We start from the raw sequence: 19,792 nt of genomic DNA on the forward strand, positions 1-19,792 counted from the left end.
GGTGGGTAGGGAAGTGGGGGGCGCTATGGGGGACTTTTGGGATAGTATTGGAAATGTAATTGAGGAAAATATGTAATAAAAATATTAAAAAAAAAGAGTAAAATATAAATCCACCCATGCCATGGTAATAATGCCATCGCAAATGGGCCACTCTAACACTTCATACAGGTTTTCATTTCAAACAGCCAAGGGCTGCTGTCCCCAAATGCAGCACTCTGCCGTTGCAGGGACAGCATGAACATTGAGCCCGATTACCATGTCTACCCTCGTCATAGCTATGAAAGGAGACAGGACAGGCTGTCTCGGGCCATGCCTCCTTTCTGAGGCCAAGCTCAGCTCCTCACCTTGAGTGCAATAGTCTGTGGGCAGAAATCTCCACCATTCCACCAGGGTGTACCATATAGGTGTGTAACTTCCCCGTGTTAGAGTTGGAAAACAGAAAACTTGACTAACAACGTCACACACCAAGACAGGCCTCCAAACCCCAACAAGTCAACAAACCCCCACTGTGCACCCATGCTCATGAGCCCAGCAGCATGGGTTGGAGTCAAGGCTGGGCATCTGCCCCAGGATGAGCAAGCACTTCACCACAGGGAGGCAGCCAGGGCGTAGCAGAATACTGGGGAAGTGTGAAAGGAGCATTGGTAGTGTGAAGGGGGCGTGAGGTACAAGAATAATGACATGGGAAGAGAGCTCTTGGGTTGGACCTTACTGGAAAGGAGCCCAGGGGCAGTTCGCGCACTGGGTCCACATCACTGTCTCTGTGTATGAGTGGAAGGCAGATACCGGATGTGAGAACTGTCAGGCTCTATCCCCTTAGTATTTTGAGGCAGGGTCTCTTACTGGGTCCTGGAGCTCACCAACTAGGCTAAGCGGGCTGCTCTTCAAGCCTCCTTTCTCTGCTCTCCCAGCTCCACCACCACGCCCAGCTGTGTACGTGGGCTCTGGGGATAGAACGTGGATCCTCCGGTTTGTACCTCCCCTCGGGAGTGCTTCACCAACTGAGCCATCTCCCCAGCCCCAGGAAGCGGCCTCTGGGCTGAGCTCAGAGGATCTGGTGTATCTAAGGCAAGGGATTAGTCTGAGTAAGGACACTAGAGCAAGGTGCCCTGAGAAAGGCAGAGAGGAGGCCAGCACAGTGATGCTCAGGGGATGGACGGCAGGCAGTGTGACCTGGCAAGATGGCAGACTTGGTGTGACCTGGCTTACAGGAAGGGCAATGAGGACAGCAGTGGAGGAATGGGGGAAATGAGGTTCATATAAGGAACCAGTATTGAACACGTGACTGACAGAAGAAGAAGGATTGGAGGGAAAGGATCCTATCTGCTCCCTCCAAATCCCATTTATTCTCAGCCTCCACAGCAAATGGGACGTGGAACTGCCTTTAAGAGAGACTTAGAATGTCAAGGGGGCTGGTTTACTCAGGCAATGGAGGTTCCTCTGGCCTCCTGGTACTAGCAAAGGAACAACTGCTGTTGAGAAGTTCAGACCCCAATTTTATCATTAAAAACCGAGGCACTTATGAGAGAGCATGCACTGTAGTGGTTTGATTGGAATGATATTCAGGGAGTAGAATTCTTCTCCACGGGAACATTTCCTGTGGCGAGAAGAGCATCCATACAACAACCCTGGGCTCCTGCTTCAAACTGTGCTCAAACTTCTCTCCTCCTCCCTCCATCCTAGGGCTGCATGTTCTACATGTTTCTTTCTGTCTATTGCTCCTCCTGACCCATGCACACACTGCCCTGCAGTGTCTCTGAAACCCTTCAACTTTATCAAGAACTGGTCGATTTTCAGTTGGCTCATTTTGGCTGAGTGTGTGTGTGTTCACACATATGCATATGTGTAAAACAAATCTTGTTTCTATTCTGCCTCTCTTACTCCATCTTATCTCTTCCTCATCCTGTGTTCTCTGCCATGACATTTCTTCTTGAAGGTTCTTTTTGCATCTCTCCAAACCTGCAGCCATCCTGTTTTACCAAAGGCACCTGACGTACCATGTACACGGGCCGCTGCCGTTGCTTCCTTTCTTGATGCTGTAATTTTCCCCAGTGTTGAATGACAAAAAATGAATGATCAGCTGCACCTGTGTCTCATCATCTCAGTGTTTAGCCTCTGTGCATTTGCTAGCGCCCTTACACCTGCGGATGGCACAGGCACCCCCTCCTCTGCTCTCTTATATTCTCTTACCCTCTCCGGACTATTCTTTCTTTCTATCTATCTATCTATCTATCTATCTATCTATCTATCTATCTATCTATCTATCTATCTATCTATCTATCCATTCATCCTTCTATCTACCTATCTGTATGTGTCTGTCTCTGACTGTCTGTCTGTCTGTCTCTCTTCCTCCCTTCCTTCCTCCTTCCCTCCAGAACTGTTATTTTTACCCGGGATTCACCCATGGCCCCTGTGCCTTCCTTTCTCCCAGATGAGCTGGTGACTCAGGTCCTACTCATTCCTAACTCGTAAAGAAAGGTCTAGCTTCACAATTAGCCCAACTGTCATGCTACCTGCCTTGCTTCAAGGCTAGCATGTTTGGAACACTTTAATAAGGTTTCGTGTCCCCTTCCCATTTCTCTTTATCTTACTTATTTAGGTCGTTTTGAGATAGGGTCTCACTATGTACGGCTGCTCTTAAACTCGAGTTCCTCCAGGTGTGCCATCACACCCAGCTCCATTGACTAATTCATGGGCAGATGTAAGTTAAACCTTGTTTTCTCTATTTTTCTAGCAAATACTTTAGCTCCTGGTAAAATGTCGTAAACTGTTCTTACATTTCCTCTGAGGTCTTTCTTTATTCCAAACCAAAATATCCCCATTAAAATCATTTCCAAAGCAGCTTTTCACACGGCTTTGATTCTTTTAAAACCGGATTTTGGGCCTGGAGCTGGGGCTGTCACTTGGTGGTAGAGAACTTTCTTAGCAAGTGTAAGACTTTCCCATCTGCAGCCCCACAATAGGAAAAGAGGCCTGACGCCATCTCTTGTGTGGTCTTCCCTACTCTCGATTTCCCTCCTAAATCTATATAGAAATATTGTCACATAGTTTGAAAGAACAAACTGAGAGCCTACCTTAGCTCTGTAGGGTTTAGTCAACGAGCTGTTGCCCCTCCATACACACCCATACCTGATCAGTCAGCATTCTTTTTTCACCCTATGTGCTTGTCCACATTCCCATACCATGTCCCAAACTGTCTCCATGTTTTTCTCAGTCCTTGAGAGAAAGAGGTAAAACTCGATTTGAGAAAGGTTTTCTATGTGACCTCGATACACCACTTGTCCCACTTGTCCCCCTCTGAACCCCAGTGGGAAGCTCATCACTGAATTCCAAGCATGTTGCCCATTACGTGAGGTTGTAAGACTTCCACGGAAAAAGAAGAAAGTAGTTCACAAATTGAAAGGAGGTGCTATGCAAATGGAGAGGTTCGTTATTGCTAAATGGAACTGACAAATAAATTATTCATGTATGCATATATCACTATGTAAATTTTAACTAATAACAAAGTCCTTTTTTAAGGTCCAGTTTACTGAGATATAATTTGCATACATTAAAATTCACCCTTCTAGGCTCATACATATAAAAGTATACAGGACGTAACAACCATCACCATGAAGTGCCTCAAGAGGACCTGTGCTTTCAGGGTCAGTCCTCTCTCTCTCTTCCTCTCTCTCTCTCTCTCCTAGCAACTACTGATCTGATTTCCCTCATATTTTTACTGTTCCAGAATGCTCTATACATGCAATAAAATAGTGGGCTGCCTTTTTGTGTCTAAAGTCTATCATCTGACAGTATGCCTTTCTATAATTCTTCAGTATTACTGTATGAAAACTTTAACCTTTTTTATTTCCAAGTAGTATTTCCTGTGCAGATACTACACTATTGATGCATATTTTCATATTTCCACTTTCAGTGATCATGCATAAACCTAACAGAGCACTCACATGCAGTTCTTATATAGACAAATGTTCTTATACCTCATAAGGAGGGGCAAGCAAACCATTCCAAAGAGGCTATAACATTATGGATTTTCACCAACTGTCCTTTCCTGCTCTTATTAGTTCTATTTTGGAAAAGCTCTGAGAGAGAGAGGGAGAGAAAGAGAATGAGAGAAGGAGGGAGGGAGGGAAAGAGGGAGGGAGAAGGAGAGACAGGGATGGGAAGAAGGAGAGAGAGAGAGAGAGAAGGCATAGGCCTGCAACATACCTGTGACGATAAGGGTAACCTCTGGTGTCTGTCTTTACCTTCTACCATATTCGAGACAGAATCCCTTACTTTTCAACACAGTGTTCACTATATTAGCTGGCCAGCATTCATCCAGAGTTTCTCAATCTCACCCCAGGAGTTCTGGGACTGTGGAGGCACACAGCCATAACTGGCGTTTTATGGGTTCTAAGGATCCATGTTCAGGGCCTCACTCTTGCATGGCACACACTTAACCTGCTGAGCCATCTCTTTATTCCCCATCAACCTTCTTCCCAATAAAACTGACTTTTCCTTGCCTCTTCCCCTCCCTCCTCTCTGCTCCTTTGCCTTTCCTTATTTCCCCCAAACACACCTCCACTGTACTTTCATTTACTGTTATCTCATTGAAGATGTATATTTGAGTTTTCTTCTAGTCAGGAATGCTAATGTTCTTGCCAAGTGCTGAGTCATCAGGTGTCCCTCTCTATCAGTGTCCACTCAGTTTCTCCACCTTTAAGTGTTCTGTGTGGCTGTTTTACTGAAGTTATTCATACAGTCTAGATATAGATCCTTTATGCCAGATGTGCATTTTTCAAATTTCTCTCCCGCTTTAAATATTTACCTTCTCATTTCCTTAGCACTCGTGTTCAAAAAACAGAAGTCTTATTGTTTTGTAAAGTTCAATTTGCCAATTATTTTGTTATGGTTCATGAACTTTTTGTGTATCTAGGCAATCATTGTCATAACCGAAACACGAAGTTCTTTTTCTCTGATCTTTTTCCAAAGCATGCTTAATTTCATAATTCTCTGGTAACAATTATCAAATTTGAGCCTTTAACTGCTTATACATAAGGTATGTATCAAGGTTTGTGTGTGTTTGTGTACGCTGTACACAGATGTACTACTCTCCCCATACCATAAGGGGAAAAGATCATCTGTCTCTACCACCTCACCATCAGTCAAGTCCATAGCTGGTGTGAACATGAATCCACATCTGGACTTTACCTGGATCAATCGCTACAGTTTTCCTCATTCGAGAACATATCATTTCAATACTGCTGTTATACAGCGGAGCTGATCATGTTTGCAGGCAGTATTGTATGTAGCCCACAGCTTCCTACTTCTATTCTGAACTCATTTTGGCCTTCTTAAGCTTCCAAATAAATTTTAGAACCAGTTGTAAACGTCTACAGAGAAAGCCTATTAGGACGCTCAGGGTTAAACATAACACAGGTACATGAGAAAAGGTAAACCCTCTTGGCATTGAGTCAGAAATTGCAGGGAGTACATCTGTAAACTCTATTTGATATTATATCTTAGGCCTACTTCTAATTGTCCACTGGTAGTAAATAATATATAAATAATTTTGTGTTGATATATTAATATATTTGTGAATTAATACCTTAACGTCTTGTGACTAGCCTAATGTGTTTCCTAGCTTTCTTGGGCATGCTGACTTAAGCCTTCTCACAATCGTGTTGCCTGCAGATTAAGACAGCTTCACTTTTGCCTATTACTTCTTTTCCTAGTTTATATCCCTGGCAATGGCCTCCAATATAGCTATCCACAGAAATCAAGGCAGGAGCTTCCCTATCTTGTTCTTCATCTTACAGGTAGAGCAGCTAGTCTTCCACTGTTGAGATACGATTCCGGGAGATTGTGCAGATGCCTTCCATCAAGCTGATGGCATTTTGGCTCATTCTAGTTTGATTAAAAAAAATAATAACAATCATGTGATCTGAAGATCTGAAGATAAATTCAGTGGTAAAGAGTTTACATAGAACAGACAGGCTTTGGGTTCACCTAGTTTGTCATCTGGGCTAGTTTGGGAGAGAGGCTAAGAGAAACAAAGAAGACACCATAGAGGTGGTCATAGCTGTTCACATAGAACATAATTAGGCCACAAAAGTCTCAAAGAAGATCAGATAACAGATCTGAAACCCATGAAAAGATGCAGAGAAGGTGGAAGAGGAAATCACATTAAAACTGTCCCCGGCACCAAAATGTAGAGAAAGAAGTCATTATCACTGTCTTGGGGAATAAGGTTTGCACCACTGACATCATTTCTAGATGCCACCCAATGCATCATAGGAAACCCAATGGGCAATGAAATATAAATATTAAACCACAGAAAAAGAGCAGTCAGAATAAAACAAAACAACAACAACAAAAAAAACTGTGGCCTAAGTTTCAATTGCATAAAGAAAGCACATAAAAGGCCCCTGCCCCTAAGTGTAGCACACAGCTGTACATCCCTAAGAACTTGCTGGCAGCGAGGAGGGCAAGAAGCGCTTCACAACAAACCTTTCCATGTTAATAAAAGGACTATCACCCCTTCCATCCTTCTTCGCCTAGTATGAATGGCATCTCCTGCCGTGTGTGTGGTCTTCCATACTTGCCTATAACACACATCCTGATGCCTCCTTCATTCCTCTAGCAACAAGTCTGAGAGCTGTAGAAGGCAAGGGTGCCCACAGGAAAGCTTTATCTGGTTTGGGAAAGCCGCATACTGCTAAAGCAGGAACACAGGTCTCATCTCAAAGGAACTAAGAAGCTGTTTACTTTGAGCAAAGATGAGTCTCCCTGGACCATGGATTTGTGTTGCTCAGAATAATATGTCCCAACATGGAATTGGTTGCACAATTTTTTTATAGATACAGAAGAAAAGAAAGTCATAAGTGAGGCCGTTTCCCAGAATCTTGTGGCGTATTAGAGCAAAGCAGAGAAGATTGTTCAGGTTTGGATGTTATTCGGTGACATTCTCAGATTTTAGGTTAGGGAAGGTTGCTTTGTTGAAGCATTTCAAAGGTTTGAGGTGACAGCTGAAAGGTTGTTTAGGTCAAACACAGATGTGGGCAATGAATGGCTGATAAGGGGACTAAAGATAGCCAAGACAACTTGTCTCTATATCTTCAATATCCCAACTCTGCATAATCATATTGTTCCAATCAGTCAACTACGTGAAATATTTAACATAGGCCCATGGCTTTTTTTCTAAGAATTTAAGTTCTCACAACCTGAAAGTTGCGTTTTGTTTTCAAGCAAAAAGTCCCAAGAAATGCTTTTGAGATTCCAACTTCTTTATAATATAAAGCATTTGTGCATAAAAGAGGAAAAAAAGAGGGAAAAGCAAAGATTTTAGTAGAACGTCCATAACGAACCAGTATTGTCACAATATGACTGGAGCCAGCCTTAACCAGGAAAACATGAACTCTAGGCAGAACTGGTCGAACTTCGGCCTGAAGCAAAACCAGGTGACACCCAGGAACTGGAGAACTGGGGAACCTGTGCTTTACATGGGTGGTTAAGGTAGCATGTTACGCATGCTACAATGTGTTATGCATGAAAGCCCAAGTGTCATGCATGAAAGATGACAAAGTCCTTATTAGAAAAGTGGAGGCACCTCTCTAGCTCAGCACACAAGCATCAGGCTAGTCGTAGCTAGTGGTTTTTCTAGTGAGACAAATTAATATAGCCCAGTTCTTATTAAGCTGTAGGGCAAAGGTCGTTTTCCATTTTACTTTTACAGGTGTATGTGCTACTTTGATGTCAAATGCATTCCTCTCTATATATTTTACTGAAAAACTGAAAACCATATCCTATAGAAGCTTCCTTAAAACGAGCATCCTATATGTCCCTTGCTTTATAGATCCACCTCCCCTGACTTGCTCCTGCCTTGGTCCAAGACTGAATCCTGGACCACACTCAACCAATGAAGAAAACAGAACTGAAAATACAGAAAGGCTAACAGATAGTCACTTGTAAACAATGGACTTAGGAGTTTAAACTAGAGTGGGTGATAGATTTTCAATAGCGGGGCACTGCTAAGTAAGCAAAGGTAGCCAAAGAAGTAGAAATACAGACCAGGCAGTAGGCCTTCCCACAGGCAAGGGGAAAGACCAGAGTGGAACAGGTACTAGCTTCTCATTAGTTGTCCATTATCCACCACTCTGCTGGGTTGCTTTAGATCAGTGGTTCTCAACCTGTGGGGCGTGGCCCCTTTGGTGGTTCCATATCAGATATCCTGCATATCAGATATTATATTACCATCCATACCAGTAGCAAAATTACAGTTATGAAGGAGTAGTGAAGTAATTTTGTGGTTGGGGGTCACCACAGCACAAGAAACTCTATTAAAGGGTTGCATTGTAAGGAAGGTTGAGAACCAATAATCTAGATGTACTTATATCCTGACTCTCCAATGATCTTATGACACATGCCAGCTCCAGGGTTTGATGTTTCCTAATGACATGTCATATGACAACAGAGGTCCATAGACTAAATACTCACTCTTAGGCACACAAGTATCACTTATTATGCGATATGCCCCAAGGGCTCCTCTCAGTAATAATTACACATTGTGCAACCCCAGGTTATAAGTCCACATAACATAAAATAAACTGAAGTGCAGAAGATTGAAATAACTAACCCAGACTGTGGAGGGAGTGGATGGAGGAGATGGGGCACATAGCCAGACAGCTACCTCTAGCTTTTATGCTTTTGATTACCAAGTGCCCAGCCCCCACTCTAATAGTTTGTATATGCTTGGCCCAGGGAGTGGCACTGTTGGGAGGTGTGACCTTGTTGGAGTAGGTGTGGCCTTGTGAATTTGGGCTTTAATACCCTTGCCCTAGCTGCCTGGGATCCAGTATTCTGCTAGCAGCCTACAGATGCAGATGTAGAACTCTCAGCTTCTCCTGCACCATGCCTGCCTGGATGCTGCCATGCTCCCACCTCGATGATAATGGACTGAACCTCTGAACCTGTAAGCCAGCCCCAATTAAATGTTGTCCTTATAACAGTTGCCTTGGTCATGGTGTCTGCTCAAAACAGCAAAGACACCCACAATGTAAGAAGTGGGAAATAAATTGTCAATTTGGAAAACAATTATAAAGGTGAGTAGAAATATCTTAGAAGAAAACACAGAAAGATGCAGAAAATAAAAACAAAATGATAACGGAATATAACATTTGACTAATGTAGATGACTTTTGAAAAGTTTCCTCTGCAACGGATAATAGTTACACAAACAAGTACCTTACAAATGGGCACACAGTTCAAAGATGTTTCATAAAACCAACTGCCACTGATGTTTTAAAAATGCTTTTATAACTATATATATACATCTACATGGAAAGAAAAGTTCTGTCTCTCCTCAAAGCTTAGAAAGGAAGAAAGAAAAAGAAAACTAATATGGAAGAGAAAGCATAGAATTCAAAGGAATTCTTACAAAGAAGATCATCAAAAGCCAGCATGAATAGAACAGAAAAAGAAACCCGACTCCTTAAAAGACCAGATTGTGTTTAATCAGAAGCTCGATTCCAGAGCACTTGGGGACTTTCTTCAGTCTGACCCTTTGCCGGTCTCTTAGGGCAAGTGACAGTTATGGAAAATGAGTATCAGACGGAGGGAAGTTGTGGCTCTCATGGGTTCTATTTCTTTGGCACAACCTTGGAAAGAGAAGAGCGCCAATAAATGCTCCCCCGGCTGGGATCTCAGACCTTCAGTTCTGCAGCTGGCTTGGTGGCCAGGCATGGCCACCTTCTTTCTGAAGTGTGAGGAAAACTGTGTTGTGTCCTGTAGTATGGTGGCATTGGCTCTGACTTGATGGCCGTGAGCTGAACCCTCAGGTCTGGCAAAGTTCCCAGACCACCTTCATCCCTTCCAGAGATCTACTGGGGTGTTGTCTCAGTGAGAAGTCAGTTACAGGCTGGGGTGGTGTAGCTGAGCAGCCAAGTCCTTGTCTAGTGCACACATAGGGTTAGTCCCCAGCACTGAAACCAACAAACGTCCAACTCTGCTGAGCAAACAAGACAGTTGAGTTGGTATTAAAAATAGAAAATAAAAATAGTGAAGAAATTGGTAAAATAATTGAAATGTGAAAGAAGTTATTTTGGGGCTGAAGAGATGACTTCAGTGTGCTATCACTGGCTGCCCTTGCAGAGGACCCAGGTTTTCTTCCCTGCCCAAGGAGTAGCCTACAACTTTCTATATCTCCAGTTCCAGGAAATCCAACATATTCTCTGGCCACTGCAAGTTCCAGTCATACATGTATGTATTCCACGTACATATATGCAGGCAAACACTCATAAACACATAAAATAAAAATATAGATTTTTCTGATCACGTACATATATGCAGGCAAACACTCATTAACACATAAAATAAAAATATAGATTTTTCTGATGGATGAACACAAAGGGATTTTCTTTTTTAATTGAATTTTTCTCATACAATATATTCTGAAATATATACAATATATTTCTCATCTCCTGACTCCTCCCAGATTGTTTGTTTTTAAAAAGAAGAGAGCTGGCAGTGGTTAACTACTAAATTAATATACATAACACATAGAGACATGGAAAACAAAATTGCCATCTACCTATTTAGACTGGGATAGAGCACGAAAAATGCTTTTATATCCAGGCCTGTTAGCATAGAATAATTACCCAACTTAATAACATTTAGTGCTTCATTTTCCAACTACTTTGTAACCTTTGCTTAATTAATTCTCACAAAACCTCTGCGAGGCACGTGTGTATTAAACACCCATTTTGCAAATGGGAAAAGCAAGTGCAAGAGGTTAAGTGACTTAGCCAGTGACGAGACAGAGGCTGGCATGCAAGTCACAGTAAAGCCCATCTGTTCCCCAAGACCATGCCAAGCCATTGCTACCCTATGAAATGGCTGCACTCTCAACCCTAAAGCTCTTCTGGGATGCCACCAAAGATGCATTTTTGCAGTGGTGAAATTGGCCTGGCCTTCATTCAGGTGACAAAAAGAAGGGCATCTGAGTTAAGGAGGTGAAACACGAGGCAGTCACAGAGAGAAATGTATGGTCAGACGAACAGAGCTCACTTTCAGTTACTGTCTTTCTCCAGCCTGGTAGAGCAGAATACCTCTAAGGAAAGCTTGACCAAAGAATACTGAACCAAGTAACCAAGATCCAGGGAAAAAAAGCATCACAGATGCTCTATCATCTGAGGCTCTTGGCTCATCCCTCATCAAGGAAACTTCTCTTTGCAACAGAAGAAGACCATTGCACAAACACTACCAATCAAAACGCAGAGCTGTGGGGCCCAGTTCCAATGGCTTCATCTACAAAACACCCCCACACCTAAGGCTCAGGGAACACTTCAGAAGAAGGAAAGCAAGGACTGTAAGAGCCGAAGGATTGGGAAGTTCGCTGTGAGATTGGGTCTCCCAGTAATGTCAGAAACTACCCATAAAGCCTTAGCAACATGGCTGCCTAAATATACGTGAACAAGGACTACACCAGTGAGCCTAAAACAAAGTAGATGGGGGAGCCTGTGAGATCTCAACCCTACATCAAGAAGTACACTTAACTGAGGAATTCTGAGGGTGAAAAAAACTCTTGTGTGGGAAGATGACATGAACTGGTTACCCAATAGCAAATGGTCAGCCCTGAATGCATATGGACTAGTAACATTACACAGACTGAGTGGGTTACATTTAGGAATATATATGTGCATGCATATATGCTCGTAACAACAATTAATGTAAAAGAGGCTATGAATTTGTAAGAGCAAGGAGGGATATACTGGAGGTTATCAAGGGAGGAAAGGAGAAATGATATAATTTAACTACCTCAAAAATAAAAGAAAAATGAATAAATAGAGAAAACATTTAAAGCTTTATCAAGATTATGGGTAGGACCACTTGTGAGTGGGAACCACTCAAACAGTCTTCCGGACCTAACTCTATCCTCCCTGAACTGAGGAATCTGGGACCCTGTAGCCCACCAGTCTTGTGGGGGATGGGGCTGATAGCTGGGTAGCCTGGCTTCCCTCATGGCTCTAACATGCCCTACCCCATCTAGAAATCTGTCTTGAATTTCAGTATACCAACTGGAGCCTGGGTCCTCTTCCAACTCTTACCTCTGCCTTCCTTCTATGCTCTCAGTAAGGGATGGGTCTAGACCCATGGTCCTTCAGCCCACCTGGACCCTATGATTTGGTATGTCCCTTACTGCTGGATTAGACCAGCTCTCTTACCATCTTCACACTCACTGTCCCCTGGGTCTGCTGCTCCAATTCCATGGCCCCTTGAAGTTGATCTTCATGGCTTGTTGAACATTAAGGAGATGAGAATGTTTCAGTTCTGATGACAAACAGGTATCATATCTCTGGGAAGTCCTCAGTACCAGAGCACCAAACCCCTCCTTTTGCTTCATCTCTGCTTTTTTTGAGAAGCTTTGGGCTTTTACTTCCTATGAGGGTTGCATGCCCAATGTCATCCCCTAGGACATAAACCACGTTTGGGTGATACTGTAATCTGAATAACTTGCTAATCAGCCTGTCTAGTACCAGCTCAAGAATTTTCATTTTGGGGAAGATAAGGGGTGGCAATGTAGTTAGAGGAGGAAGCTGGGGGACTTAACTATAAGTAGCATCGCTTAGTAGAACCATTTTTATTAATGCAATGCCTACTGCAGAGACAGGCTGCTCCTTGAAGGGTTGTCCAGTCAGAACTGACTGCATTTCTCCCATCCTCCCCTCAACTCGTTACTGTACCAGTAATTAAGTCTCTAGGCTTAGACATGGAAGATTCCTAGGATGGAATGGAAGACAGGTGTCAGGCTTCTTCTTGTACACAATATGACTATTTTGGGTGTTTTCTTTTGTTTTGAAATAGGGTCTTATTATGTAGCCTTAGCTGGCCTGGAACTTACTATGTAGACTTGTCCTCAAACTCGTAGCCATCACCTGCCTCTGCCTTTCTAGTACTAAGATTAAAGACATGCACCACCATGCCCAACTACCAGAGTGTGACTTTTGTCTAGCCCAGTTAGGATTTAGGAGACAGCAGAACTATTCAGACACCACTGTGCATATTTTCCACCTTGGCAGAGGGAACGCCTTGGCACAATGGCTCTGACACTGCAGACTCCAGCAGGAGTGAGACCCACCCAAGCAGACTTCCTCTGCAGAGGACATTTAAGGCAGCAGTTTTACCCATCCTACACTCCAGCCACGCCAGACAGTCTCTGCTCCCAGTCAGTATTTCTGATTCACCACCACCTTCGACTGATTGCCGTCTTCCGTCTTCAGAAATGTGATCTTTAAATGTGTTATGTATTTCATTTGTGTAATGCCCTGAATCCTGGATTGGAACACAATGGCAGTAGATTACACTCTTTATTTTACATACTTGAAGATAGAGCCTCTTGAACTCGGTATGCAAATGCCTGTGAATAATATGCAAATTTGTGTTTTCTGCCAAGACATTGGCATTTTTCTTCTGAGGGGACTGCAAATCCAGTTCAAGAAGGAAGAACATCTTCTGTGCATCGGCGCCTCCTTCTCCTTCTATGAAGGTCCCGACCAGCGTTAATGATGCTAAGCCCTGGGAAATTGTAGGTGCCACTGGATTACATTTAAGCCTACAATGCCCATTTCAAACCATTACTCTGTGCTTCTCAATAGGTGTGTTACAAGTGAAATGGGGCTCCCGAGACTTCCCTGCCAATCTGGAGTTTTATTCTTAACCTGCATAGAAGCTGGTAGTCTCTTTCGTAATTCTAAATTTAAATGTCCTCACCTACCATCCAGATGAGCCTCATGGCCTTCTAAAGAAATTTAGGAAAAAAAATAAAGTTTACAAAGCTTTCTAAGGTGAGATTTATAATGGTGCTGGTCAAACAGGGTCAGACCAGCAGCTGTAAAGCTGTCTTCTCTGCTTAGCCTCAGATCGTGAACTGTATGTGCCATACACGGCAGCCCACACCATCGCCACTGCCACCACCCTCAGCACTGAGGAGGTGCCCAGATCTAAGGGAAACTGTCAACGAAACTGACCACCAAATTGATAATTATTTCTCTAGTGAGGACAGGACCCCCTCTAAATCATCAAAACTATAATATGTTAAGAGTCGCCTTGTCCTTTGAAAGGAAAGAGTCAAACAAAAATGAGGATGACAATTGACTGTCCTCTGAGAAGCTCATACCAATTCTGGAATAGATCTTACCTTCTTCCCAACAACCACTTTCTTTGAACCCAACCGCTTGAAACCAATCTCATTTTTAATGACCCTCAACTCTGCTTCTAAAGAATCATGGTGACAGCTAATATTCACACTTATTACATATCAGGCGCAATATCAGCTTGTCATCCGAGCTTCCTGATAACAACTCTTGCCCAAGTTCTTAGACTTAATAAATGGCAGAGGCTAGATCTGAATCATAGAAACGGTCCCGTGACTGTGCATACAGAAGTAGGGACAAACGGAACTGTTTCTGTAGGTTAACACAACTGTCCCCAAGAACAGAGCTCAGCTCCTCAAATTAACTCTCAGCAATGCCTTTCACTGGTGTTATGACAGAGGGAGAGAAAGAATTCACAAGCTCCTGCTCCCAGTGGCCCAGTTCTAATTTGTATTTTATGCTTTTATATTGAATTCAACAAGCGTTCCACACTCTTCTCTGCCCCTGCTCTCTTTGTAAAGACCATTATGCTTAAAACTAACTCAGGTTCTTATGATGAAATTGAGCACGGGATAGACTTATCTTCCCTTTGTAAGTGAAGTTCCCTAATTGACCCAGGAGGCTGGGGTGAACAGATTTCCGGGTACCTGGAGCTGTGACAGTGCACACAATGAAGCTGAACCTCTCATTCCCCTTCATTCCCAATGATCAACTTCACTACTCAGAAGTGACAGGGGTAGGGCAGAGATTGACACCCTGAATAAAAACAGTTTTGTCTATAAATTCCAACTATCCCCAAAAGCCCAGCATTGTCAAGGCCCAAGCTTCCAAAAGGAGTCCCAAGAGCCACCTATGGCCTATATGAGTCACCTTTTGAAGACTTTGAGGAAGTGGAAGTATTCAGCTAGTCCCCACAAACGGTGTGAAATGACAGGCGTCTTAGAGAATGAGCCGTAAAACTTGCTGTAAATGAGTAAGCACTTGACCTCCTGCAGATACATTTTCATTGATGGACCTAGAGGATTCAAAGCTCGGAGCAGGAAGGAAGACCTGAGGGCAGACTGAGTTTCTGACCAAGAACATCTTTGTTATCCTTGTTATTCTGTTGGCTCTGAGCTTCGTTCAATATTCAAATTGGCTTGATCAACATTGATCAATGGCTAACACTTGGCCCATATCTGAGTATGTCTGTACAAATAAATTTGATTAAGTCATTCTGAACAGCTTTGGAATTGCATCTAAACAGTCATATTTCAAAGCAGCAAACAGTATGTCATCAATATTATCAATAAAATATTCATAGGACCTGTACCCATGCTGATTTCTAACAGCATGGCTGCCTGCTGAGACCATATATGTTCCTGCTATTCTGTGCCAATGGAGAACCATGCAGGGGACAAATGGTAGAAAGCAAAGGAACAATGGGACCATTAACAACGATATTTCTAGAAAGATTTTAGTGTCAGGAAAATCTTCAAATGGTGACATCAAGTAGAAGACAAACCATTATCCACTGTCGTTCAAATCAACTAATCTATTGGTGAAAAGTAGGAAGAGATCAAAATATTAGATATTAATAATGCATCAAATCCTCTGATCAACATTGACTAATCCCAAACTACAAAAAAAATGTGATAAAATTCTAGCTGTCTGTGAAAAATTAACATGACTGTATATCTCACTTTACTATATATCTGAAAAGCCATATCAAACTCAGTTCTATAATTTAATCTCTGTAGATTTGAAAAACATATACTCAGGATCATATTATGAAAGTTTATATTTAGAACTAGATTTCATAAAAATAATAATACATAAAAACCTCCATCAAGAGGAACAATAAAAATGTGTATCTATGTGTACACATGCATGTGTGCATGCATGCATACATATGTGTGTGTGCATGTGTGTAGGTCATGTGTGTGTGTGTGTTTGGTATGTTCATATATATTAATGGGGGTGTGCATGCTATGACATATGATTTGGAAGACAAAAGTGCAACCTCTGAATGGGTCCTCTCCTTTTACCTTATTTGAGGCAAGGTCTACTGTTATTCTCCATGGCATCGGCCAGGCTAGCTGGCCTAAAAGTTTCCAGACCTTTTTCAATCCTCACCTCCAATCTTGCTGTGGAAAGCTGAGTTTACAGACATCAACCACCACGTCTGGTTTTTTGCCTTGGTACTGGGAATCTGAGCTCAGGTCTTCATGTTTCTATAGCAAGCTTAAATCACTAATCCATCGCCTTAGCCCAATATTTGACTCATATATATATACATATATATATATATATATGTATATGTATGTGTGTGTATACATGTATATGTAAGTATGGATGCATATGAATATATATATATATATATATATATATATATATATATGTGTGTGTGTGTGTATATGAATGAATGTGTGTACTATAGCACACATAGAGGTCATAGAAAAATCTGAAAAAGTCAGTTTTCTTTTTCCATCATGTGGGTCCTGGGAATAGAATTCAGGTGTTCAAGCTTGGCAGCAAGCTCCTTTACCTTTTGTAGTAGTTTCTTTGACTTGTCAGCTTAAACTAATCGAGAATCACCTGGGAAGGTAGTTATCATGAGGATTGTATATACCAGATTGGTCTGTGGGCCTGCCTGTCTATGGGAGACTATCTTGATTATGTTAATAAAGATGGGAGAACCCACATTGGGAGGTACCATTCCCTAGGCAAAGGTTTCTGAACTGTAGAAGAGTGGAGAGAGCAAGCTGAGTTGAAGCTTATATGCATTCCTTGCTCTCAGATTCTTGACCATGAATGTAATGTGACCAGCTGTCCTGAGCGCCTCTCTGTGTGACCTTCTGCAATAACATGCTGTGAACATGAACTGGAAGCCAGAATAAACCCTTTCTCCTCTAAGTTACTTTTACTGGGGTATTTTCCACAGCAACAGGTAACAAAACTAAGAAATCTAGTGAGTCATCTCAGAAGCCACAACCCAGCCCAGCATTTTTAAGAGAAAGGGGGAGTTTGTATTTTTATTAAGTGATGGCATATAATTATGTTTACCAATATGCCAAGTAATTTATAATTCATAGCAAATATGAACAGAAATATCATAAGAGAAATTATAATGAACATACATGGAAAAGAATTAAATGAATCAGTTATAGAAATAAAAATTAGCCCAGCGTTAAAGTGTAATTTTTATCTACCTATCCTAAGGATAACTTACTTTTAAAGAGCAATAGGCAAGGGTAGGATGAACCATGACACATTCACAAGGGAACACAAATGAGCAGAAAGCATTTCAGAAAATCTGATTGATATTATGGATCAAAAAGCCTTAAAACTGTTCACACCTCTGACCCTGTAATTCAATTTCTGGGGATTTCTGCTAAGGAAAGAATGCAAAATACAGACAGAAAGACTTTGTACACCAAAGTCTTCACTGCAGCATCATTTATAACAGTGAAAAATTGAAAGTAATTAAATGGCTGACACTAAGAAGGTGGTTAAGTAAATTATACTATAGCACTATGACAGAATGCTAAATAGCCTAAAAAATTATGTTTACCAAGAGTTTTTAATATTGTAGAATAATCCTTTTGCTTATGCTGTGAAGTTAAATCAAAAACAGAGGCAGAGGAAGCATCGTGGTTTCATCTCTTTAAGATTGCATACGAAGGATGCTAGAAGACAATATCCATCGTCTTTGTCAGAATGTGAGTGATTTAAGATTGCATACGAAGGATGCTAGAAGACAATATCCATCGTCTTTGTCAAGAATGTGAGTGATTTGTTTCCATTCTGCCAACTTCTGTTTTTCTCCCTAAAATATCTCACAATGAGCATATGCTACCTTCATAATCAGCAAAAAAAAAAAAAATGCTGGTTATATGTTATCCATATTTCAAGGATGTGTAGCAGACATTTAATAGGAAGAAACAGAGGGAAAAAAAAAAGGATGAGCCGAAATGAAGCAAATAACCAGATGAATGAAGACTCCTGTCCCCCTTTCCGTAATGCTACTAAATTTTTAAGACTATGTTGTGATTAGCAATTACAAGCCTGTGAAATATTTACCTCGTTATCTGGGCAAAATTAAGTTAAGTCCATCAATCTGTCTTGCGTCTTCTGTTTCCTACTCGTGACTTCAAGGAGTCTTGTGATGGATCGTGTTGGCAAGAAGCGTCTCTGTAGAGTGAGAGTCATGATCCAATTTGGGGTTATCTGGTTTAGCTAAAGTGCTTCAGCCTCTTGCATGTGACTATAAAGACTACTCTGTGTGTCGATGCGACGTGCATGCAAAGCAGACATATGGCCAAGAGTATTAGAACGGAGAAGCATTGGTTGATTGAACAGAACGCCCCCACCCCACTCTGTGGTGATTGGAATATGGATGGGCCCCCATGGGCTCATATATTTTAGTGTTTGGTCATTAGGGAGTCTGCAGTACTAGTCAGGGATTAGGAAGCATGGCCTTGCTAGAGGAAGTGTGTCATTGGGCGTGTTCTTTGGGGTTTCAAATGCTCATGCCAGGCCCAATGTCTCTCTCTTCCTGCAGCCTTGTTGTGCAGATGTAGAACTTTCCAGCACCATGTCTGCCTGCATGCTGCCATGCTCCCCACCATGAGGATAATGGACTGAAACTCTGAAACTTAGGGCCTGCCCCAATTAAATGCTTTCTTGTTATGGTCACGGTTTCTCTCCACAGCAATCTACTGCTGTATTCTAACATTGACTAAGACTCCCCCCCCCCTTTATCCTATGAAGAAACTGAGGCCCAGTGAAGTCACTTAGTCACTTTTCTCAAGCTCCCTCACCCATCTTGGGACAGGGACAATTTGTAGGTTTTCCACTGGTTGAGACCACTGCATTTACACCTGACTTCTGCATACGGGAGAAGCTGGGAAGCTGAAGTACCATCACCAGGATGCTCAGCTATTCATTCATGGACATTCTGTATGTCCCTCGACTAAAGGAACTTGACCAGCTGCTATGTGACAGGAACTGTCGTCAGTGACCTCAACCAGCAGCAAAGGCAGAGTCTGAAGCGATGCCTCCTTCCCAGGTGCTCCCTGAGCAGAGCGGCTCTTCAGAGAATTTGCAAGGCCAGAACTTCAGAAAAGCTTAAGAAATAACAGAAAAACAGGTTCCATAAACCCAACTCTAGCCAAGTGTCTATCTGCTTTCTAAATAAAGCTTGTTGTAGTGAGCAGGATGAGTGGATAAGGTTTTAGTCTGAGGTTTTCGGAAAGAGGTTTCGAAGGCTGGGGATACAGTTCCGTTGAGAGAATTCTTGCTTAGTAAGCATGGGTTTGATCCCAGCACCACAAAACAAGGTATTGTGGTCCATAACTGAGACAGTGCTCAGAGGTGGGGGCAGAAAGGTCAGAAGTTTGAGGTCATCCTTTATTATATAGTGAGTTTGAGGGTTCATTTAGAATATGGAAAACCTGCTTCCCAAAAAAGGAACAGAGAAAGAAAAAGAAAAGGAAGAAGAGAAGGAAGGAAAGGAGGGATGGAGAAAAGAAGGAAGGAGGGAAGAGAGGAAGAAAGGGAAGGAGGGACAGAGGGAGGGAGGGAGGGAGGGAGAAAAGAAGCTTTGAATATAGAACTTTAGGTCTCTCTTTCCTAACTTTGAAGCCTAGGAGGTATCTGCTGACTTAATAGTCTTGGCTATAT

At 42.2% G+C, this 19,792-nt stretch overlaps 1 protein-coding gene across 5 annotated transcripts in view; it reads right to left on the minus strand.

Moving 5' to 3' along the window:
- Nucleotides 1-19,792, minus strand: part of Grin2b (glutamate ionotropic receptor NMDA type subunit 2B) — a 450,218-nt gene that overhangs the window by 333,508 nt on the left and 96,918 nt on the right. Inside the window, exon 1 of one of the 5 annotated variants that reach the window (XM_029478516.1) lies at nt 18,191-18,277. The exons of the other annotated variants lie outside the window; for them this stretch is intronic. The gene's annotated coding sequence lies outside the window, so the exon portion shown is untranslated. Of the gene's footprint in view, nt 1-18,190; nt 18,278-19,792 lie in introns of those variants that run through there. 5 annotated transcript variants of the gene reach the window in all.

Source organism: Mus caroli, chromosome 6, assembly GCF_900094665.2.
Source record: "Mus caroli chromosome 6, CAROLI_EIJ_v1.1, whole genome shotgun sequence".
NCBI classification, from domain to species: Eukaryota; Metazoa; Chordata; class Mammalia; order Rodentia; family Muridae; genus Mus; species Mus caroli.